This window comes from Sciurus carolinensis, chromosome X (assembly GCF_902686445.1).
Source record: "Sciurus carolinensis chromosome X, mSciCar1.2, whole genome shotgun sequence".
NCBI classification, from domain to species: Eukaryota; Metazoa; Chordata; class Mammalia; order Rodentia; family Sciuridae; genus Sciurus; species Sciurus carolinensis.
Window position 1 is genome coordinate 119,066,392 of NC_062232.1, and position 24,346 is coordinate 119,090,737.

Here is a 24,346-nt window from a genome sequence, read left to right on the forward strand (position 1 = left end):
TCATGATAGACCCCATCTCCAAATAAAATATATAAAAAGGACTGAGGATGTGACTCAGTGGTTGAGTGTCACTGGGTTCAATCCTTGGTACAAAAAAAAAATTCTACATAAAAGAATTGTGGGTTCTCTACTGGACAAAATGAATCCTCAGGCTCTTTCCTTTTGTTGAGAATCATTGATAAAGAATATTAATTTCTGATTCTGAATTGGCATTACCTGAAGGTAAACCTTCCAAGTGAAGAGTTTCAAGGACAAATACTCCAATACTGGGGTGTTCGGTTACATAGACTTGATGTTGGCATAATTTTAGCTCAGTCAATTTCTCATTATTCTTATATTTCAGTAGGACAGGCATGGATTTGAATCCCAACACTGCTACTTAGTGAAAGTGATTTTGAGTAAATCTTCTATTTTGTTTTCCCATTTGCAGTAGGATACTTGTTTTAGTCAGCTTTTTCACTGCTCCAACTAAAAGGATCTGACCAGCACAATTGTAGAGGAGGAAAGGTTTATTTGTGGGCTCATGTTTCAGAGGTCTTAGTCCATAGAAGGCAGACTCCATTCCGCAGGGCTCAAGGTGAGGCTGAACATCACATAACATTCTGCCCCTGGCCCCCAAAAGTTCACACTCATCTCACAATGCAAAATACATTTAGTCCATTCCCAAGGGTCCCCATAGTCTCAACAGTTCTGAGATTGCTCAAAGTGAAAGTCTTCTTTGAGGCTCAAGGCAATCTCGCATTATGAATTCCTGTAAAATTAATTTACAAGTATCCAATATAGAATGTTACAGAGGAAATGTTTCCATTCACAAAATTAGCGACATAGAAAGAAAGGATGGGACCCAAGCAGTCCGAAATCCAGCTGGGTAAATAGGTCCTGTAGCTCCATGTCCGGCATCTGGGGCACATGGCATGGTGATGTCCTCTCTGAAGGGCTTGTGTAGCTCCACCCCTGTGGCCTTGTTGGTTGCAGCCCAAGTGGCCTTTCTTGTGGCTTGGCTGTGCTCAATTCCTGCAACTTTCCTAGGACCATGTCCCATGTTACTGGTATTTCTTAATCTCGGGGGTCTCCACTGCAGCTTCAGCTTCCTCATCAATCTCTACACCTTGCCTTCTCAGGGGTGCCTGCAGGGACTCTAACCCTGCTGCACTTTGCCTGGTGTTATGGTTTGGATGTGAGGTGTCCCCCAAAGCTCACATGTGAGACAATGCAGGAAGGTTCAGAGGAAAAATGATTGGGTTGTGAGAGTCTTAACCCAATCAGTGAATTAATCCCCTGATAAGGATTAACTGAGTGGTCACTGAAGTGGTAGGGTGTGGCTGGAGGAGATTGGAATTGGGGCGTGGCTTTGGTGTATACATTTTTGTATCTGGAGAGTGGAGTCTCTCTCTCTCTGCTTTCTGATCCTGATGTGAGCTGCTTCCCTCTTGCCACACTCTCCCACCATGATATTTTCCCTCACCTTGAGCCCTGAAGAATGGAACCAGCCTTCTATGGACTAAGACCTCTGAAACCATGAGCCCTCAAATAAAATTTTCCTTCTTTAAAATTGTTCTAGTCAGATCTTTTAGTTAAAGCAGTAAGAAAAGCTGACTAAAACACCTGGCCTCCCAGGCTTTCCTTTGAAATCTTGGTGGAAGCCTCCATGACCCCCTAACTCCAGCTTCTTGTATTCCTGCAGAACCAGCACCACAGGGTTGATGCCAAGGTCTGCCCCCATCTAGAGCAGTAGCCAAGCTTCCAGAGACCCTTGCTGCAGCAGCCTCTGAGGGTCTTGGTGGCTAAGCATGTAGGCCCCCTCCCTTGCACAAGAAGGGTTCCCCACTGGTCTCTTCTCAAGAGAATTTTCACCTTTATTCCCTAGAGCTTGAGATGGGTGTGATCTTGCCAACTCCTGAGATGCCCTCAAGCCATCTTTATTATTGTCTCTAGTCAAAGTCTTTAGCATTTCTGTAGTGGCAGTAATGTCTCTAACAACTACAACTTCCTTAGCCCTAGTTTTACTCTGACCTTTCAAGTTCACTTTTTCCAAATCTTTCTGCTCTGCTTCCTGTTCCTGATTAACACAATAAATTTGGCTAAAAGCTGCCAGCAATATCCATGCCACTGTCTGACTGCTATGCTTTCTAGAAATTTCTTCTGCCAGATGTAAAGTCCATCACTTCTAAAATCAGCCTCACAGAAAATCTTTAGGACATAGGCAAAATGAAGACAGCATCTCAGCCAGAACATAACAGGAATGGCCTCTACTCCAAATTCCAGTACAGTCCTCCTTTTCTGAACCTTCTTGAGCTGGGCCATCACTGATCAGTCCTATCGCCTTTCTCGTCATCTGAGCTCCCACCAGAATTGGCCATTAATCTCTAGTTACAACAATCTAAAGCATTTCCAGATTGCACTGCTATATATCTCAAAATTCCTCCCACCAACTCCAAAAAGCTCTAAAATCTTCTGAAACACGTGGTTAAGTTAGTCACAGCAATAACCCCATTTCTGGCACCAATTTCTGTTTTAGTCAGCTTTTTCACTACTGTGACTAAATGATCTGACAGCACAAGGAGGAGGAAAGGTTTATTTGAGGGCTCACAGTTTCAGAGGTCTTAGTTCATAGAAGGCTGGCTCCATTCCTCAGGGCTCAAGGTGAGGCTGAACATCATGGTGGGAGAGGGTGGCAGAGGGAAGCAGCTCACATCATGGTGATCAGAAAGCAGAGAGAGAGAGAGAGAGACTCCACTCTCCAGATACAAATTTATACCCTAAAGCCATGCCCCCAGTGACCCACCTCCTCCAGCCATACCCCACCTGCCTCCAGGTACCACTCAGTTAATCCTTCTCAGTGGATTAATTCACTGACTGGGTTAAGACTCTCACAACCCAAATCATTTCTTCTCTGAAACTTCTTGCATTGTCTCACATGTGAGTTTTAGGGGGACACCATATGCAATCCATAACAACACTTATGGGAACATTACAATGCTTGAGTGGGATGATCTGCATAAAGATATTAGTAGTGCCTAAACCCTAACCCTCTTTGCCTAATGTACTCTCTTTCAGTATGCCCTCTTTCCTCACAGGGAAGCAGTTTTATGATAGTTCCATAAATGAATGAGATCTTATATAGCTAAATGCATGTTATCCACTTCAAAGTAAGTCTCTTGGGAATCTACTCCCTTTTTAATGATGTGAGACTCATTTCAAGTTAGTCTTTGCTGAGGTAGACCAGTTTTATTTAAAACTGAAACTTTTTCAGCAAGAGGCAGTAAAAATTATGTGGCCAAGTTTATTCACCCACATCAACTATTTTTTGTGCTTATTCCTATCCCCATTACTGTTTTTGAACTCCAAAGACACACACAAAAACACACAGACACACATATGTATAAGACATTTAGAATATATACATACAGTATGACTCCATATTGTCCCCAACTCATCCTAACCATTCAGATTTTCAATTTCTTTCTCTGTACTTTGGTTTCTATTGGCATCCCGTGTAGTTTACTGATTTTTTTTGTTTGTTTCTGTAGTTTCTAATCCATTACTATGGATTTATTTATTACGCATTTTTATTACATACATTGTATTGCTCATATTTGGAAGTGTCATTTGTTCTTATTTATAGTTTCAATATCTATACCACTTTCAGGTATAGGATTAGCTATATAATCTAATGTTTTGGTTTAACCATTAGTAACAAATTGTATTGTTCTTTTCTTTGAGTTTCCTACTTTTCTTTGAATACTAAGCTTAGTTATCATTTTAGCAGGGGAGCCTTGTAGACCTCTCTGGCTAGTTCCAAGCCTCCATAGCACTAGTACTGATTCTTCATAGCATACTGATTCTTCAACAGTGCTATAATAATACACTTTTGGGGGCAATTTAATTAATGTCTGTCTTGTTTAGTAGACTATTTCCATGTGGCTAGGGAATCTGTGTCTAATTTTGTGAGTGATACATCTTCAGCATTTACCCCATTTTAGTCCCTGCATATTGTTGACATTCAAATATTTCAACAATGCTTTTGGGATACTGTAAGACTTATGGATGTATACTCAAATGTTGCCATTTGAAGTTTTCATATTAAAAGAAAAAAAGCTTCAGAGTTAATAGCGAATAACCTCACATCCCCTAATCATGACACTCATTGATCACAGAATGTTTCTGTAACTTTTCAGAGCTTGAAAAGTCCAAGGAGGAAAATGTATAGTTTATTGGCTGATTTTACTGTTTGCAAAATACATTCCTCCTAATTAAGAAAGCAGATGGTCATAACACTGTATAAGTATATAAAGTATGAATAATCGTACTTTGGAAGCACTCTTTGGAAGAATACACAGAGGCCTCTCTCATTTTAAACTGAAAAATATATGACTTTCTGCTTAAGGAATTAAGAAAGGTATTATGTCACCTGATTAACTTTTGTTTTAAGTCAAACAGATCAAAGTTTAGATTTTAGGAGTTTTCAGTAAAGACCGTTTTTATGAAGATGTGCAGTGTTGTTACCATGTGAGGTATAATGCTATTCCTACCATCTGCATTAATACCACCATGCCTGCAAGGCCACTTACTGAACATCTATTAATGATCAGGTCAGTGCTGTACCCATATAAATTATCATGAATTGTTAGAACATTCCTATATGGTTGGTGTTGGTATATCTATGTTTTCTAGTTGTGGACAAGACCAAGTGGCTAGTAACTTGCACAAGTCACAGTTAGTAAGTGTCAAAGTCTGTATTTAAATCCATGAGGAGGGAACAGAAGGATTGGCCTCTATTTTGCTCCATTAACATACATATAATGTAAAATCTGCCATTTCAACCATTTAAAAATGTAAAATTCAGTGATTTTAAGTAAATCACAATGTCATATAACCACCTGTACATAGTTCTAGAACCTCTTTATCACCCTAAAAGTAAACTCTAAACCTATTAAGCCATCACTGTCCATTCCTCCCAACCAATTTGTCAGTTTTCATTTTGTACCCTGCAAACTTGCTACAGTCATTTATTTTCTCTAATACACTTTGTGAGTTTTAAAGAATCCACTAGATTGCTGCCTGCTGGTCCCAGGCGCAGCTGCGGAAAAAAAGATGGGCATCTTCTAGGGGAAGTTAAAGGTGGGAGCAAATAGTGACCAGCTGACAGTGGTGATTGGACTCTCTGGCTCTGAAGCACAAGGAGAGGCAGAGAGGAACACAGATAAGCCTGGCAGCTGCGTGTGCTCAGCCCAGGAGGCATCAAGGACAGGCCCTGGCTTTGCTGTCACCAGGCCCTGCATCATGAGCCCAGCTGCTAGGCTTGAACCTGCACTGTGTGGCACTGAGGACACATTGGGCTTCTTGTGCCCATGCAAGCATGTGCCAGGTGTTGTGTGGCCACTGTCTTGCCTTACCTACCAACATGCTGAACAGGTGGGACTATCGGCCCATTTTACAGAGGAGGAAATGGGCTTTAGTGGCGAGAGATGAGCCAAGCCCCATTAAGTCCTGCTCCTCAGGTCTGGCTTGGGCTGCCTTCCTGCCTCACAGCCTTCCTGTCTACAGACAGTTCAGCCCACAAAGGTGCCATGACCTTGGAGGAGCTAGGAACTCGTGAACAGATGGCAGGGCAGAGGATAGTCAGCAGAGTGCAGCAGAGCCCCTGGGAAAGCCTGTGTCCACACCAAAGGCCCCTGGCACTACCAGGACGGTGCAGACTGAGCTGGAAATGGCCCATGTGGAGAGAAAAAAGAAAAAGAAAAAAAGAACAGCGTTTGTGGGTGTGGCATCTCGGCCCCATTCCTGTAGCGTTGTCCCTTTAGGATGGCAGTCGGAGGTATCCAGAAGGGGATGGAGTAGAGAAGTCTAGAGGCTGCCCTTGGGGGAAGCAGCTACCACATTTATAAGCCTGGCAGCTCTGTGGGCCTGTTGGGGGCAGCGGGCACAGGAAGACTCTGTCTGGATAGCCTGGAAGTAGAAAGATATGGACACATAGGAACAGGGACCCAGACCCCTGAACCCACAGCCCCAGGCAGTTACAGACAGTGTGTTTGTGTCCTCCCAGCTCTGTATAATCTGTATAATTAGGAAAAGGCTGTCATGGTGAACACCATCTGCCATCTGACCCATGTACGCTGTGGGGTTATCTTCCTGGGCCCCACTTCACCCACATCTGGGTGCAGATGTTGGGGGCAGGCCTTGATGAAGTTTGTGTGTTAGGCTAATGTAACAAAATACCTTTGCCCCAAAGGCTCAGAGAACTGTTGACTCAGGGATTGATGACCCTGGGTATCAGTGGCTCCCCTTGACTGGAGGGTGGCTGGGAATCTCATCCCAGTGCCACAGATCTTGATTGCCCCCTTAAGGTCCCCAGGAGGATACTGTTAGGTATAATTTGACATAGGCAACACCATTTTGAAACATATCCTCCATCTTAGAATAGTCACCTCGTAGTCACTCTTACTCAGCCTGACCTAAAACCCAGACAAAGCTCCATCATCATACGACGAAAACACAAACAATACTCCATCATCATACAAGTAAGAAAATTGTTATCTGGGTCTGGAAACCTGGAAATACCTGGATCCGCATGGAAAAGTGACCACCTCAAAGAATGGAGGTGAGGACCAAAAGAACTCCTCCCTGACAACCCCCTAGCAATGGCCTAACTGCAAAAATTCCCCCACTGGCTCAGGCCTCTTCATCTACCTCAGGCTGAAAGCGGAAGACGGGTCTCAGTCTCCTCTGGGCCCCCTCTGCAGCTTTGTCTTGAATAGACAGATCTGTGTTACTGCTGAGCCGCCTGCCCTCTGTTTCCTTCATCTGCTTCTTTCCTTACAGATACAAGGTGATGGGATGGGAGTTGATCTTGCAAGGAGAATACTTAAGAATGGGCTTCTAAAGAAGTTTTGGAGGGAAGATTCTGGGGTGTTATTATTGCTTTTCTGGGAAAGAAGGCTTGCCCCTTGCCCGGGTCTATGTACTATGTGTGCAGAGATGGATGTGACCATTTGTGAGGGCCCCTGGATGCACACGTACCGTAGGCCTGTGACCAGGAAGAGATTGCAGGTTCTTTGCCTGCCTCAAGGAAAGGTGGTAGGTGGTAGGTGGTCCTCTGAGGGGCAAACACTGTGCTGGGATATGCAGGAGTAGGTGGGCATTACAGGAAGCTGTTTCCTGGAGAGAGGCTCTACTGAGTGCCTGGGTCTCCAGGGAGCTGAGGCTGTTTTCTGGGTCCTGCTTCTTTATGGGGAATGGCATGGTCCTTTGCCTTTTTGGAACAGGGAGGCCTAGGAGCAGGGTTCGCTTGTTTTTAAGCATTTATTTATTTATATTTTTAGCTATACATGGACACATATACCTTTATTTATTTATATGTGGTGCTGAGGATTGAACCCAGTGCCTCACATGTGCTAGGCAAGCGCTCTACCACTGAGCCTCAACCCTAGCCCTTGTTTTTAAGCATTTTTGCTCTACTAAAGTTTCTTTTTTAATTGGAGTAAAATACACAGAACTTACAATTTGGCATTTTAGCCATTTCTAAGTGTACAGTTCTTTCACATGTTAAACTAAAACCCTTGAGATCAAGGGACCTCGGAAATAAGTTTATTGAACCATTTGTCAATGCTAACATTCTGTTCCATGGCTAGGCCACATTTTGCTCCCACCTTTTGGCTGACTAATGCTGCTGTGAACACGATTGGATGGGTATCTGCATCTGATTCCTCTGGGCATGCACCTGGAAGCTGAGCTGCTGTCATATGGTAATTCTATGTTTAACTTTCTGATGAGCTGTCAAACTGTTTTCTGCCAGCATTCACACCAGCAGTACAGGAAGATCCCCAGGTCTCCATATCCTCATTCACATTTGTTATTTTCCTTTAAAAAAAAATCCATTTTAAAGGGTGTGAAATGGTATAGCTCTGTGGTTTTGATGTGTATTTCCCTGGTGACTAATGATGCTAAACATTTTGTGTTTTCTCTTTGGAGAAATGTCTCTGAGTCCCATTTTAAAGTTGGGTTATCTTTTTATTAACATATAGGAGTTCTTCATAGATTTTGCATATTAAACCCTCATCAAGTATAAAAAATAAAATAAAGGATTGTATATGCCAGTATGTGAAGAGAAATTATTTTACTTCCGCCTTTACAGTTTAGATGCCTCTATTTCTTTTTCTTGCTGAACTCCTCTGGCAAGAGCCAGCAGTACAATGTTGAATGGCAATGAGCATCCTTGTCTTGAACCTGACCTTGTTGGGGGGGCACTTTCAATATTTCACTGTTAAGTATATTAGATGTGAGTTTTGCAGAGGTGCCATTTATTATGTTAAGAAAGTACCCTTTTATTCCTAATTTTCTGACTTTTTTTTTAATCATGAAAAGTTGCTGGGTTTTGTCACATCTTTTTTGCATCCATTGGGATGACCATGTTTTTTTTTTTTCATTTCCTTACATTAACCAATTTTTGTATTTTGAAACTCACTTTCTTTTCTGTGATAAGTCATGTTGCACAACCCTTTTAGTATGCTGCTTCTTTTGATTTGCCAGTATTGAGGAAAATTTGCATCTATATTCATAAGGAATGTTGGCCTTAGAGTAATGATAACTTCATAGAATGAGTTAGGAAATATTCCCTTGTATTTTCTGGAAGAATTTGAGAATTGGTGTTAATCCTTTAAAATTTGGTAGGATATTCATCAACAAAGCCACCTCATCCTGGATTTTATTCTTGTATGCTGTTTGATTACTGTTTTAATCTCTTTAGATATTATTGGTCTATTCACATTCTTTATTTCCTCATGAGTCATTTTTTTTTGTGGGGGTGGTTACTGGGGGTTGAACCTAGGAATGCTTTATCACTGAGCTACATTCCCAGCCCTCATTTTTGTTTTGTTTTGTTTTTGTTGCTTTTAAACTTCAGACAGTGTCTTGCTAAATTGCTAAGGCTGGCCTCAAACTTGCGACCCTCCTGCCTCAGCTACCCTGCTCACTGGGGTTGCAAGTGTGTGCCACTCTGCCTGGCTTTTTGAGTCAATTTTGTATGTTGTGTGCTCCTAGGATTTTGAGTCTTCTCTCTTTTCCTCTTAGGTAGTCTTGATAATGGTCTTTCAATTTGGATAGACTTCTATGAACAAACTTTAGCTTCACTGATTTTTCTCCATGTGTTTCATTTAACTTACATTTTATTACTTCCTTCCTTTTGCGATTTTGGGAATTAGTTTGTAGTTCTTTTTAATCTAGTTCCTTGATAAGTAAAATTGGTTATCAATTTGAGATTTTTTTAACGTGTGCATTTGTACTTCCACATTTCCCTGTGAGCCCTGCTTTTCCTGTGTGCATATATTTTGGTATGAAGTGTTCTCATTTTCTGAAAATATTTTCTAATTCCTCTTATGATTTCTTCTTTGACCCATTGATCATTTAAGAGTCTAATGTTTAATTTTCATATCTTTCTGCATTTCCAGTTTTCCTTCTGTTATTGAGAACATAGTTTCATGGTTTTAAGCTTTTTAACATTTATTGAGACATTTTTTAGGAATAAACATAGTTTATCTTGGAGGATGCTCTGCATACATTTGAAAAATGAGTGGTCTGTTGTTGGTGGAGTGCTTTGTATATTTAACTCAAGATGGTTTACAGCATTGTCCATGTCCTTTATTTTCTTATTGCTCTTTGGTCTGGTTCTATCCATTATTGCAAGTGGAGTATTGAAGTCTCCACATATTATTGTAAAGTTGTCTATTTCTTCTTCCAGTTCTACCATTTTTCCCTCATATATTTTGGAGCTTGTTATTATGTGTGTACATATTTATGACTGATATAACTTTCAGGGAAATTGGCCCTTTAATTAATGTATAATGCCCTCCTTTATTTCTTGTAATGATTTTGGACTTCAGTTGCATTTTGTCTGATATTAGCATAGCCATCCCATCTCTCTTTTGGTCACTATGTGCATGGAATGTCTTTCATTTCTTTTCCTTTCAACTTATTTGGGTCTTTGGATCTAAAGTGAATATTTTATAGACAGTATGTAGACTTTTTAATCTGTTTCCCTAATCTTTGTATTTTAATTAGAGTGTATCATATTTACATTTAAAATAATTGCTAATAATGAATGACATTCAGGGGCTGGTGATATGGCTCAGTGGTAGAGCTGTGTCTGGCATGCATGAGACCCTGGGTTCCATTCTCAGCACTGGGAAAAAAGAATGACTTTCCACCATTTTACTACTTGTTTTCCATACGTCTTATGTCTTTTTGTATTTCAATTCCTTGATTAGTGCCTTCTTTTATGTTTAATTGATTTTACTATTTTGATTCTTTTCTCATTTTCTGTCCTGTATAATTTATTTCTTAGGGTTATCTTGTGACTAAATTACACAGACTAGTTTGAATTAATATCAATTTAGCAATATTATACAAACTCTGCTTGCATATATCTCTTAGTCTTTGTATTGTTATTGCCACAGATTGCATTTTATACATCCCATACACATTAACATAGATTTACATAGATTTATAATTATGACTTTATGTGTCTTTTTTTTTTTTTTTTTAACCAGGGATTGAACCTGGTGGTGCTTAACTGGTGAGTCACATCCCCAGCCCGCTTTTTTAAAAATTTAATTTAATTTAATTTAATTTTTATCTAGAGATAGGGTCTTACTGCATTGCTTAGGGCCTTGCTACATTGCGAAGCTGGCTTTGAACTTGCAATCTTCCTGTCTCAGCCTCTGGAATAACAAACATGTGTCAGGGTACCCCACTTTTCCTGCCTATTAAGGAGATTTTTAAACTTTATTTTCCACATGATATTTTAATTTTCTTGTTGGATTTTGAGCTAGGTATTTTTACAATTTTCATTTTTTAATAGCGATTCCAATATACATCCTTAGATTTATGCAGTTCATTTTCAGTTAATATCATATTACTTTACATAAAACATAAAAGCTTTGCAACAGAGTAGGATCATATGCCCTATTTTTCCTTTTGTTCTACAATTATTATTTGTGTTAAATTTTCACTCATTATGACACCACAAAGCATCATTGTACCTTTAAATATACATGTTGTAAAGAAATTAAGAAGAAAATAAGTTAAAGTAATGGTGACATAAACTGAAATAAATGTGATCTAAGGCAGTCTTTGTACTTGAGCATAAAGTTTGGCCCCAAGTGGCCTCTGTACACAGTGAACTATAACCTAGCTTGGCATATAAACAAATTGTAACCTCACTGAGTATATTCTTGCGCTTAGAACGGAACCTCAGCCAATCATAGGTGTTCAGCTTCAGCCAATCACAGGCTGCCAATTGATCTGATTATGTCCACATAAGGCAAATGCTGACTATAGCCAATCAGATTGTTCTGAATCTTAATGTTACTTCCTTTTCTCAGTCTATAATTATAACCTGTGCTTGTGGAGAGTGGAGTCGTGTTGAACCATCTTTGGTCTGGAGTGCCGCTGCTCTGTTCCAGAATCTTTTTCTCCTTCAGGTCAACTTTGTAAATTTAACTACTTTCATTCCCCCCCCCCCTTTTTTCTTTTAACCGTTTTGGTGTAGTCAGCTGACCTGGTGAAGCGCTTTCAGTGACCCACAGAAAAGCCAGTGATCCTGTTGGTACCCGCCAGGCCCCTGGAGCCCAATGACCTCTGCTGGGCAACCAGAGTACCTTGGTAAGTCTCGAGCTCCACTTGATCTTTGATCTGTGTTCTGAGCTCTCCAGTTTTATTTGCGTTGCCATTTTTGTTACTCATTGTGTTTCTTCTCCTTTATTCAGTTGAATTGAAGAGGTCTTTGTCTGCTCTGATCACACAGAATCTGGACTGGGTTCAGAGTCATTTAGTTTCAACAGTTAAGTGGTTATTACCCTTACCTAGATTTATTTTTCTTTTCGGCTTTCGATCTTGTGTTTTGAGAGGGTACTTGACTTTAGGTTTGTTGTTGATCAGTCGCTGGTGAAACTGCTGGGCCGGCCAGGTGGAGCACACCTGTAATCCCAGCTACTCCGGAGGCTGAAATCGGGATCACAGGTTCGAGGGGCCAGCCTTGTCAACCTAAGGGGACTCTGTCTCATGAAATAAAAAGGGCCGGGGAATGTAGCTCAGTGGTTAAGTGCCGCTGGGTTCAATTCCCAGTGCCACAAAGAGAGAAGGAAGCGTGGGAGCGGGGCTGGATTCAGTTAGATTGGATCCAACAATAAAATAAATGAAATAATGTTAAGGAGGTATCAGTAGTCTGCATCACAAAGAACTAGACAGGGAGCAGTAGATAGGTAATTAAAAGACAGGGAATCCTGGGTTCATCTAGAACTCCTCACTTTGGAACTCCAGTCAATTTGATGTATATGAATCTAAAAACTTGTACGTTCTAGAGAAATGGGTCAACCTAACCAAAACCAATTCAGAGTTACATTGGGCACAGTGGGGAAGCGTTCATCTAGATAAAGTTGCTTATTTGTGGAATAAATTAGAAAGAAAAGGATTAAAACAATCCCACAAGAACAATGGAATGCATTTTTAATTGGCACACAGAGACCTTTAAAAGATTAAATGAATAAAAAATTACTTCCTTACAGAAAATAAACAAACGCATGACTTTGCAGAAACAACTACAGGAACCAGGAAGACCTCTTGTACATATTTTAAACTGGAGCCAAGTGACCCCAGACCAAAGAAACACATGCCTCAAGATGTTTATCTTTATTGCAAACAGCAGGGCCACTGCAAAAGAAATTGGCCACTTTTATGTCAGGACTGTTTCCCCACTAAATTTAGGAAGACCTCCAAAGCCTTCACTTCCAGCATTTATTAACTAAACTAAAGGAGTAATCAATTAAACTAAAGGACACCAATCAACTAAACTAAGCCCTCTGTTCCGTTTGTTTGCTTTTCTATTTGATTCTTCTTTTCTCATGAAAAGCCCTAAACACTTGACTGAAACACTTATTAAACCCTTGCTGACACTGCTTTCTCCTTGTTCTGATCTTTGCAGTGCCCCCAAGCTCTTTCTTGGTAAGAAATGCTGAATATCTTTTATATTCAATTCCTAATTCCTAGGGTATCTCTGTAGAAAATGGATCTGTCTGCTATTCTATCTTGCAGACAAAAGGAAGAGGAATCAGTTTTTTTTTTTTTTTTTAATTGAAAGCTCATCTAGAAACATTGTTTGTGGAACAGTCTGAGGAAAACAAAATGCAGGGAGTATTTTCTACAGGGATTGGAACAGTATCAACTTATAGCCTGCAATTAGGCCCTTAGCTAAGGCACAGTGTAATTGTGTAAAAGTAGTAGCAACAACAGCCGAATTGGTGGGAGTCACATCTGAGTTACTTTTAGAGAATGAGCTTTACCTTGCAGGTCCCACAGGCTGTGGAAAGGATTGAATTCCAAACTCAACATCTTTTGTAGATTAACATCCTATGGAATTCTTCTTTTGTCTTCCAATCTCCATCTAAAACACTTCAATGTACTTGACCCTGCTACTCTATATTACCTCTACTGGATGAATGACCCCTCGTGGTGATTTATAAGCTGTTCCATTTCATTGAATAACTGAGTTAATGCTCTCTTTTGATGCTCTTATGCCAGTAATTCCGAAGGAAAACCTCAGGCAGGGTCTGCTGTTGCAAGTCAGGCTGCAGAGCAGAGCTTACTTTCGTTTAAGGTGTTTTTCCTGGCCAACCTGTCTTAATTGAGCTTTTACCTACGCCCTCCTTTCTTGGTTTAGGAAAAGGATGGTATTTTAAGCCTAAAGTGTCAGCTCTGATTTTATAAGATCTATTCCTGTCTGTGTGTTTATGTCTATGTATGATATACATGTGTGATAATTTTTCTGTCTATTAATGATATTGGCAAATTAAACTTGAAGAGCTCTACTTAGAACTTATATGCATGAAGTATTCTCAATAAATAAATAAATAAATGAATAAATAAATAAAAACTAGCCCAGTGGTTTTCAAGTTCATGGGACTTGAGTAATCTTTGGTAAACAAAAAATTGGTCTAATTAAACCAGGCATATGTTTAGAATTTTCAGCATTATATATAATACAAGTGCATGGTTTTTAAACCTAGGTTTACTGATAAAATAAACTTATCTCTACATTACAAAGTTTGTTAGTGGGTAGAATGACTTAAGGTGATGACTAACTCTTTAACAAGCTAGGCATGAGTTGAATAGATATAATGAGATAATGTTCCTATTGCAGAAGGTTTTAAAATTCTTATCAAGAATAATAACTTGAGGCTGAGGGAAATCTGTACAAACAACAGTTTAATTCTCCCACCTAGCAACATCCTAAAGGGATAGAGAAAAATTTGCCCCCTCTGTAGTTTTATTAGAAAGAGACCATTAATAAATATGTTCTAACTGACAGCTCATACTATGATCAAGCACATGTTTTTAGAAATTACAAGTCAAATGGTTTCCTGTCTACATACTGCTGATGTGACAGTGCACAATGACTTGCTTCCTGGTATTCAGGGGAAATTAAAGTCACTGTGGGCTAGCAATTTATGAATGTATGTAACTAAAATAACCACAAATATTAGGGAGAAAAACTATGGAAATATGAAGGGAAGTAAGATGTGCTTTTGATAAGACAAGGCTAACTTAGTGAAGATGCTTTGTTAGGAAAAAAAGGACAGAAAGTTTGACTTGAAGTAAAATGGGAAGCAAAACCAAATAGATAAAATTGCAAAAGTTTTGTGCTAGGTGAAGCTGGCCAAGATTATAACTTTTCTTAGGAGGTAATAAATCCCCAGAACTCTAATGAAGAAGCAGTGTTGGTTCCTTAAAACTGCTAATACAACTTTAGGCAGAACAAGAATTAATTAAGCCAAAATATCCAAAACTATTGGTGGGGTGAATGATTGCTATAAAAATTTATAATTGTTTGCTTTGCCAGATCCATAATCCTGGCAAGACAATAAAAAGTGCAGGTGGTGTATTTCTACCACCCGAGGAACCGCTTGAACTTTGTGGATGAATTTCATTCAGCTTCCATACTTGATGGGGTACAGTATGTATGGATAATAGTTTGTGTGCTTTCTGGTTAGACAGAAGCTTTCCCATATAGGAAGGAAAATGCTATAGCAGTAGCTAAGAAATTACTAGAAAATGTCTTTACTTTTGTGGAAATCCTGGAAATTTCCTGTGGCAGAGGGTCCCATTTTACTGGGAGAGTTATAATGCAAAAAAGTAAGATACTGTAAACACATTGACATTGCTTTTTTTTTTTTTTTTTTTTTTTTTTGTGGTGCTGGGAATTGAACCCAGTGCCTTGTACATGCTAGGGAAATGCTCTATCCTTGAATTATGTCACTTCTCTCCCCTGATTTTAATACTACCCAGAGTTTGATTTAAAAGGTGGCTGATACTGCCATTCCTCTAGATATGGTCACCATACACTAAGGAAATTACTCCACTAAAGGAACACAGTGTGTTCATAGGAACAGGTAGAAATTCAAGCACCCTGAATGGTGAATGTCTGGCTTGGCAGTTGCAACGGTTACTGCTTCTTACAGTTCTTTTCGTGGGCCTCCAGATCACAATGAAGGCCAGCACACTAACTGACAAATTGAATACCTCTCTAGATTGGACTCCTCTTTCATTATTGTTATGGTTTGGATGTGAGGTGTCTCCCAAAAACTCACATGTGAGCAAAGTTTGGAGGAGACATGATTGGGTTATAAGAGCCTTAACCTAATCAGAGAATTAGTCCCTGATGGGATTAATTGAGTGGTAACTGGAGGCAGGTGGGGTGTGGCTGGAGGAAGTGGGTCATTGGGGGCGTGGCTATGGGGTATATATATTTTGAATCTGGAGCGTGGGGTCTCTCTCTGCTTTCTGATTATGTTGTGAGCTGCTTCCCTCTGCCACTCTCTCCCCATGATGTCCTGCCTCACTTCAAGTCTTGAGGAATGGAGCTGGCCGTTTATGGACTAAGGCCTGTGAAACCGTGAGCCCTCAATTAAACTTTTCCTCCTGTACAGTTGTCCTGGTCAGGTCATTTAGTCCCAGCGGTGAAAAAGCTGACTGAAGCACTTAACGTACTCCAAACAAGGATTGTGATCAGTGGAACTTGGATGCTGTTGAACTGACTTTAATGCCTGAACTTTGATTTTGCTTGGTTTGATTCATGAAGACTCCTATTGAAAAGTATATTTCAGTTTCTTGGCATTGGGGCTGTACTCGCCCCAAAACATGGTACATAAAATGCTCTTATTGTGATTGTAATAATAAATTTAGACATAAGACTCATCCAATTTGACATTTTGGAATTGTAAATTCTGTATTGGGATCAAGCAGATTGATTGCTGTGGTTGCAGAAGATGGCATCAATACCTGTGTCCTTGGTTTTGGCCATCGTCTCAAGATTTGAGAGAATGACCAAGGGGGAGAAATCATTTAACTGAAATAAATTTGGCCCAAACTAACCTCCACACTTGAGTAATAAGTTTGCCTATTGTGGCTTTAATACATAGTGAATTTTAACCCAGTTTGATATGCACATAAATTATAACCCAACCTAGGAGGGCACTCTTGTAACTAAGCAACAGAACCTCAGCTAATCACAGCAGTTGAGTTTCAGCCAATCGAAGCTGCTACCTGTTAAGACCATGCCCTTGTAAGGCGAATGCTGAGTGCAACCAATCAGATCACTTCTATATGTTACTTCCTTTGCTCGGCTCTAAATACAATCTGTATGTACCGCGTGAGGGGGAATTCTGAGCCATATTTGCCCTACAATGATGTTTGGTTCTAGAACTCCCTGTTTGAGTAAACACAAAGTTAACTAGTTTCAGGTTCTCCTTTTCATAGTGCTTTGCATGTACCATGTCACCTATCATTAATGATGGTTTTCATATGTATATAATTTTGTTTTGTTTGGTACTGGGGATTGAACCCAGGGGTGCTGTGCCGCTGAGCTATGTCCCCAGCTCTTTTTACTGTTTTATCTTGAGACAGTTTTCTTAAGTTGCAGAGGCTGGCCTCAAACTTGGGATCCTCCTGCCTTAGCTTTTGAGTTGCTGGGGTTACAGGTATGTACTACTGTGCCCAGCTTTATATTCTTTTTTTGAGGATATTTCTTGTCATCTGTTATCTTTCCCCTTCATCCTGAAGATTTTCACTGTTTTCTTTTAGTACAGATTTGCTGGTGAAGAATTCTTCCTGCTTTCTTTTCTTAGATAATCCCTTGATTTTGCCTTCCTATTTGGATGATATTTTTGCTGAATATGGTACTTCCATATCTTCTGTCCATCTCCTCTAGCCTCCATTATTTCTGACCAAAAGTGAGCTTTTAAGAAACTTCTATTATTTTGATTGACATGTCAGAATTACTTGCATTTATTGGGTATGTTGTGAGGTTTCGATATATTTCTACAATGTGGAATGACTAAATCAAACTTACTAACATATCCATCATCTCACTGTCATCTATCACCTATCACTTTTTATGGTGAGATGTTTACATTTCATTCTGTCAGTTATTTTGTAATACATGATACATTATTATGGACAGTAGTCGCCTGCTGTGTAGTATTTCTCTAAACTTCTTTCTCTTCTCTGAAATTTTGTAGCCTTGAATCAACAGCTCCTCCTCCTTCCCCTCTCTTGCCTCTGGAAAACATCATTTTATTCCCTAAGAAGCCACTTTTTATTCAGATGATTGTTCCTCCATATATAAATCATAATTTTTTCTTGCTATTTGCAAGTCTTGGTTTTCAGTGGTATGATGATTATATCTTGGCACAAGGTTCTTTATGTTTATTCTGCTTTGTGTTAGAACATCTTCTGTATGTAAATTTCAGCAGTTTATCAATTTGGGAAGTTCTCAGCCATTTTTTTCTTCCAATGATTTTTCTGTCCCATTCTCTCTTGTTTTGGAATGCCAGTAACACAGATCTTGGAATATTTGGTATCTATCAGTTCAACATCTCTATTTTTTTATCTTTATTTCTATTTTTAAACACTGGATAATTTTATTAGTTTGTTGTAGTTAAATGTTCTTTGTTATTTCCATTTAGCTTTCAAATCTACCTAGTAAATTTTTTTTTTTTTTTTGCATTTGTAGTACTGGGTTTGAACTCAGGGGCACTTTACAACTGAGCCACATCCCCAGCCCTTTTTATTTTTTATTTAGAGACAGGGTCTCACTTAAGTTGCTTAGGGCCTCTCTAAGTTGCTGAGGCTGGTCTTGAACTTGTGATCCTCCTGCTCAGCCTTCTGAGCCACTGGGATTAAAGGCATGGACCACAGTACCCAGCTGCTTAGTAAAGTTTTGAAATTTTAAAAATTCCAATTCTGGAGTTTTCATTTGCCCTTTTAAAAAATAATTCTACATTTATGCTGTGGTATCCTTATTGTTCATTTATTATAAATGTCTTATTTTACCTCATTATGGATTGTTATAATGGCTTATTTTAAAATACTCAATGCTTGTCCAAGAACATCTTTCCATCTTCTAAGGTCTTCTTTAGTTTCTTTCTTTAATGTTCTGTAGTTTTCATTGTAGAGATCTTTCACTTGTTTGGTTCGATTGATTCCCAAGTATTTTATTTTTTTTGAGGCTATTGTGAACAGAGTTGTTTTCCTCATTTCCCTTTCAGATGTTTCATTGCTTATAAATAAAAATGCTTTAGATTTATGCATGTTGATTTTATATCCTGCTATTTTGCTGAATTCATTTATGAGGTCTAGAAGTTTTCTGGTGGAGTTTTTTTGACCTTCTAAATATAGAATCATGTCATCAGTAAATAATGACAGTTTGAGTTCCTCTTTTCCTATTCGTATCCCTTTAATTTCTTTAGTCTGTCTAATTGCTCTGGCTAGTATTTCAAGAATGATGTTGAATAGAAGTGGTGAAAGAGGGCATTCCTGTCTTGTTCCCGTTTTTAAAGGGAATGGTTTCAGTTTTTCTCCATTAAGAATGATGTTGGCCGTGGGCTTAGCATAAATAGCCTTTTCAATATTGAGGTATGTTCCTATTATTCCTATTTTTTCTCATGTTTTGAGCATAAAGGGGGGTTTTATTTTGTTGAACACTTACTCTGTGTCAGTTGAAATAATCATTTGATTCTTAACCTTAAGTCTGTTGATGTGATGAATTACGTTTATTGATTTCCAGATGTTGAATCAACCTTGCGTTCCCAAGATGAACCCCACTTGATCGTGGTACACTATCTTTTTAATATGTTTTTGTATGCATTTTGCCAGGATTTCGTTAAGGATTTTTGCGTCTATATTCATCAGAGATATCAGTCTAAAATTTTCTTTCCTTGATGTGTCTTTGTCTGGTTTGGGTGTAAGGGTGATACTAGCTTCATAGAATGGGTTTGAAAGGGTTCCCTCCTTTTCTATTTCCTGGAATACTTTGAGAAGTATTGGAATGAATTCTTCTTTGAGGGTCTTGTAGAACTTGACTGAGAATCTGTCTGCTTCTGGGCTTTTCTTGGTTGGTAGACTTTTGATGACTTTTTCTATTTCATTGCTTGAAATTGATCTGTTTAAATTGTGTATGTCCTCCTCGTTCAGTTTGGGAGGATCATATGTCTCTAGAAAGCTGTTGATATCTTCGATATTTTCTATTTTGTTGGAGTATAGATTTTCAAAGTAGCTTCTCATTGTTATGTATTTCAGTGGTGTCTGTCATATTTCCTTTTTCATCATGAATTTTAGTAATTTGAGTTTTCTGTATTTCTCTTTGTTAGTGTGCCTAAGGGTTTGTCTGTTTTGTTTACTTTTTCAAAGAACCGACTTTTCGTTTTGTCAGTTTTTTGAATTGTTTCTTTTGTTTCAATTTCATTGATTTCAGCTCTCATTTTAATTATTTCCTGTCTTCTACTACTTTTGCTGTTGTTCTGTTCTTCTTTTTCTAGGGCTTTAAGATGTAATGTTAGGTCATTTAGTTGTTGACTTTTTATTCTTTTCTTGAACGTGCTCCATGCAATGAATTTTCCTCTTAGTACTACTTTCATAGTGTCTCAGAGATTTTGATATGTTGTATCGTCATTCTCATTTATGTGTAAGAATTTTTTTTAATCTCCTCCCTGATGTTTTCTGTTATCCATGCTTCATTCGGTAGCATATTATTTAGTCTCCAGGTGTTGTAGTAATTTGTTTTTTATTTTGTCATTGATTTCTAATTTCATTCCATTATGATCTGATAGAACACAAGGTAGTATCTCTCTTTTTTTTTGCATTTTTAAGGGCTGCTTTGTGACATAACATATGGTCAATTTTTGAGAAGGTTCCATGTGCTGCTGAGAAGAAAGTATATTTGCTTGTCGATGGATGGAATATTCTACATATGTCTGTTAAGTCTAAGTTATTGATTGTGTTATTGAGTTCTATGGTTTCTTTGTTTAGTTTATGTTTGGAAGATCTATCCAATGGTGACAGTGCTGTGTTAAAGTCACCCAGAATTACTGTGTTGTGGTCTATTTGAGTCCTAGAATTGAGAAGGACTTGTTTGATGTACATGGATATACCTTTGTTTGGGGCATAAATATTTACAATTGTTATATCTTCCTGATTTATGATTCCCTTAAGTAGTATGAAATGTCCTTCTTTATCCCTTCTGACTATCTTTGACTTGAAGTTCACTTTATCTGGTATTGTGATCCCAATGGCATTCCTCATAGAAATAGAGAAAGCAATCATGAAATTCATCTGGAAGAACAAAAGACCCAGAATAGACAAAACAATCCTGGGCAGGAAGAGTGATGCAGGAGGTATCACAATACAAGACCTTAAACTATACTACAGAGCAATAGTAACAAAAATGGCATGTTATTGGCACCAAAATAGACAGGCAGGCCAATGGTACAGGGTAGAAGACACGGAGACATACCCACATAAGTACAGTAACCTCATACCAAATGAGGGTGCCAAAAACTTACAATGGAGAAAAGATAGCCTCTTCAACAAATGGTGCTGGGAAAACTGGAAATCCATATGCAGTAAAATGAAACTAAACCCCTATCTCTTACCCTGTACAAAACTCAACTCAAAATGGATCAAGGACCTAGGAATTAGGCCTGAGACCCTTCACCAAATAGAAGAAAAAGTAGGCCCAAATCTCCATCACGTTGACTTAGGATTGAATTTCCTTAACAAGACCCCCATTGCACAAGAAATAAATGCAAGAATCAATAAATGGGATAGATTCAAACTAAAAGGCTTTTTCTCAGTAAAGGAAACAATCAATAAAAGAGAGCCTGCAGAGTGGGAGAAACTCTTTTCCACACACACTTCAGATAGAGCACTAATCTCCAAAGTTTATAAAGAACTTAAAAAGCTTTACACCCAAAATACAAAGAACCCAATCAATAAATGGGCTAAGGAAATGGACAGATACTTCACAGAAGAAGATATACAGGTGATCAACAAATATATGAAAAAGTGTTCATCATCCCTAGTAATTAGAGAAATGCAAATTAAAACTACCCTACGATTTCATTTAACTTCAATTAGAATGACTATTATCAAGAACACAAGCAATAATAAACGTTGGCGTGGATGTGGGGAAAAAGGCACACTCATACATTGCTGGTAGAGTTGCAAATTGGTACAGCCACTCTGGAAAGCAATATGGTGATTCCTCAAAAAACTTGGAATGGATCCACCATTTGACTCAACCATCCCACTCCTTGGTTTATACCCAGAGGACTTAAAATCAGCATACTATACTGATGCAGCCACATCAATGTTCATAGCAGCTCAATTCACAATAGCTAGATTGTGGAACCAACTGAGATGCCCTTCAATTGATGAGTGGATAAAGAAATTGTGGTATATATACAAAATGGAATATTACTCAGCCATAGAGAAGAATAAAATTATGGCATTAGCTGGTAAATGGATGAAGTTGGAAAATATGCTAAGTGAAATAGGCCAATCCCAAAAAATCAAAGGCCGAATGTTTTCTCTGATAAGTGAATGATGATATATGATGAGGTGGGGGGGAGAGAAGAATGAAGGAACTTTTAATGGTGTAGAGGATAATGGGGTGGGGAGGATGGAAAGATAGTGGACTGAGACAGTATTACCCTATGTACATGTATGATTACATGAATGGTGTGACTCTACGTTGTGCACAACCATAGAAATGAAATGTTGTACCCCATTTGTGTACAACGAATCAAAATGCAGTCTGTAAAAATTTAAAAAAATTAATAAAAAAAAATAAGACAAAACAAAAAAAGTACTCAATGCATACTGTATGCATGTATGGAAATTCATAAAATTCTACTAATATGTATAATTTAGATGTGTCACTAAAAGGAAATAAAAATTAAAACAAATAGTTGTCTGCTAGTACCAATGTTTGGGTTACATTGTGAAAAGTTTGGTTGATTTTTTTTTTTTTTTTTTTTTTTTTTAACTTTTTCTTGATTTCTTAGTTTATTTTTTTTTTAATTTTGGTTTTGTTTGTTTTAGGGATGCCAGATTATTTTAGATTTTATCTTGGATATTAAAAACATTAATATTTGGGGATTTGGGGGTCCTATTCATTTTCTATGGTTTTATTATGAAGTTTTCTTCACTGGCCTGGATGTCCAGCTCTCCAGAGTAGTATCTCTGTTCTCACTTTTACTCTTTGTCTGCCTAAGAGACTTTGGTTCTGCTTCTCATTTATGCACAGTTCAGGGGTCATTCTGGGACATGGGTAGACTGAATTTGCATATCTTCTCTCTGGCTCTTTTCCTTTCTTCTCCTTTCAGTTCCCTTGCTTTATTAAGCAGTCATAGTTTCCTTGTCTTCCATTTTATGGTTTCCTTTGCCAAAAAGAGTATGATCAGCTCACTGCTGCCCATACCACTATGGATGTCACACAGTCAGCTGCCCTTGATTCCAGCAGAATATCTACAACAGCAGGAGCTTGCTTTGGACAGGTACCTACCTCTCTTCTGAGCACATACTCCGTCCAGAATCTGTCTGCTCCTGTTGACAGTCCAGTACTTCCAGGCAACTGTTTTTCGTATTGTCTAGATTTTATAATAATTTTCAGAGTGGAACTTCATCTGGTAGGGTTTTAGTCTGTCATTGTAGTAACCAGAATTCCTCCAGATAATTGTATTTGGATGAAATATGGGGTTTGAGTGGATAGTGGTTTTAAGCTGGAAATCTATCATTGAACTGTGATTGAAAACACCCTTAAACATCAGGCTGAAGGGTTTGTGCTCAATTTATTTTCATTTTTATTATTTTTTTAATATTCTGGATAAAAATTTGTTTTTTACTTTTTAATTGCAAGGAAAGGCAATATTTAACATATTGTGGGCTGACTACTTTAGGAAATCTGCTAGACGTTCTATTAAAAGTTTTACGATAGTCTTTTTTTCAGTTTTTTCTTTATTCTTTTTAGTTATGACAGAGTATATTTTCACACACACACACACACACACACACACACACACACACACATATTTTAAGATTCAAAAGGTCAACACTTAACCTGAAGACTTAATCTGAAGGCATAAACTTTTTCTTTCTTTATTTGTTCTTTTTAGATCTACATGACAGTAGAGTGTATTTTGATATATCATACTTCCATGGAGAATAACTTCCCATTCTTGTGGTTGTACATGATGTGGAGTTTCACTGGTCATGTATTCATATATGAACATAGGAAAGTTATGTCCAATTCATTCCACTGTCTTTCCTATTCCCACCCCACTCCCTTCCCTTCATTCCCCTTTGTCTACTCCAATGAACTTCTGTTCTTCCCTCCCCACCCCTTATTTTGTGTTAGCATCCACATATCAGAACATTCAACTTTGGTTTTTTGGCATTGGCTTATTCACTTAGCATGATAGTCTCCAGATCCATCCATTTACCACGTGCTCAATTTAGAAGGTGATAAGGAGTAACAGAGCATAGGAAGGTATTGTGTTATATTCTTTAAAACCAATCACGTGGTGGTTTTTTTTTTTTTTTTTTTTTTTTTTTTTTTTTTTTTTTTTTTTTTTTTGGTACCAGGGATTGAACTTTGAACCCAGGGGCACTTAACCACTGAGCTACATCCTCAGCCCTCTTTATTATTTTATATATAGACAGGGTCTTGCTAAGTTGCTTAGGGCCTCACTAAGTTGCTGAGGTTGGCTTTGCACTCATGATCCTCCTGCCTCAGCCTCCCGAGCTGCTGGGTTCACATTTTAAATTGAAGTAGTACAGGAAAGATCACTTGTGCAAACAGATGTTTGGATAGAATTTCTGTACTAATATGTTTTCTGTCTCCCAGAATGAAACACAGTAAATTACAAACATGTGTTCCTTCTTCTGAGGGCACCAACTCTGAGGCAGGAGCAACTGGTAGCAATGTATTGAAATTCAGTACCTGACTTTCAATTTCACA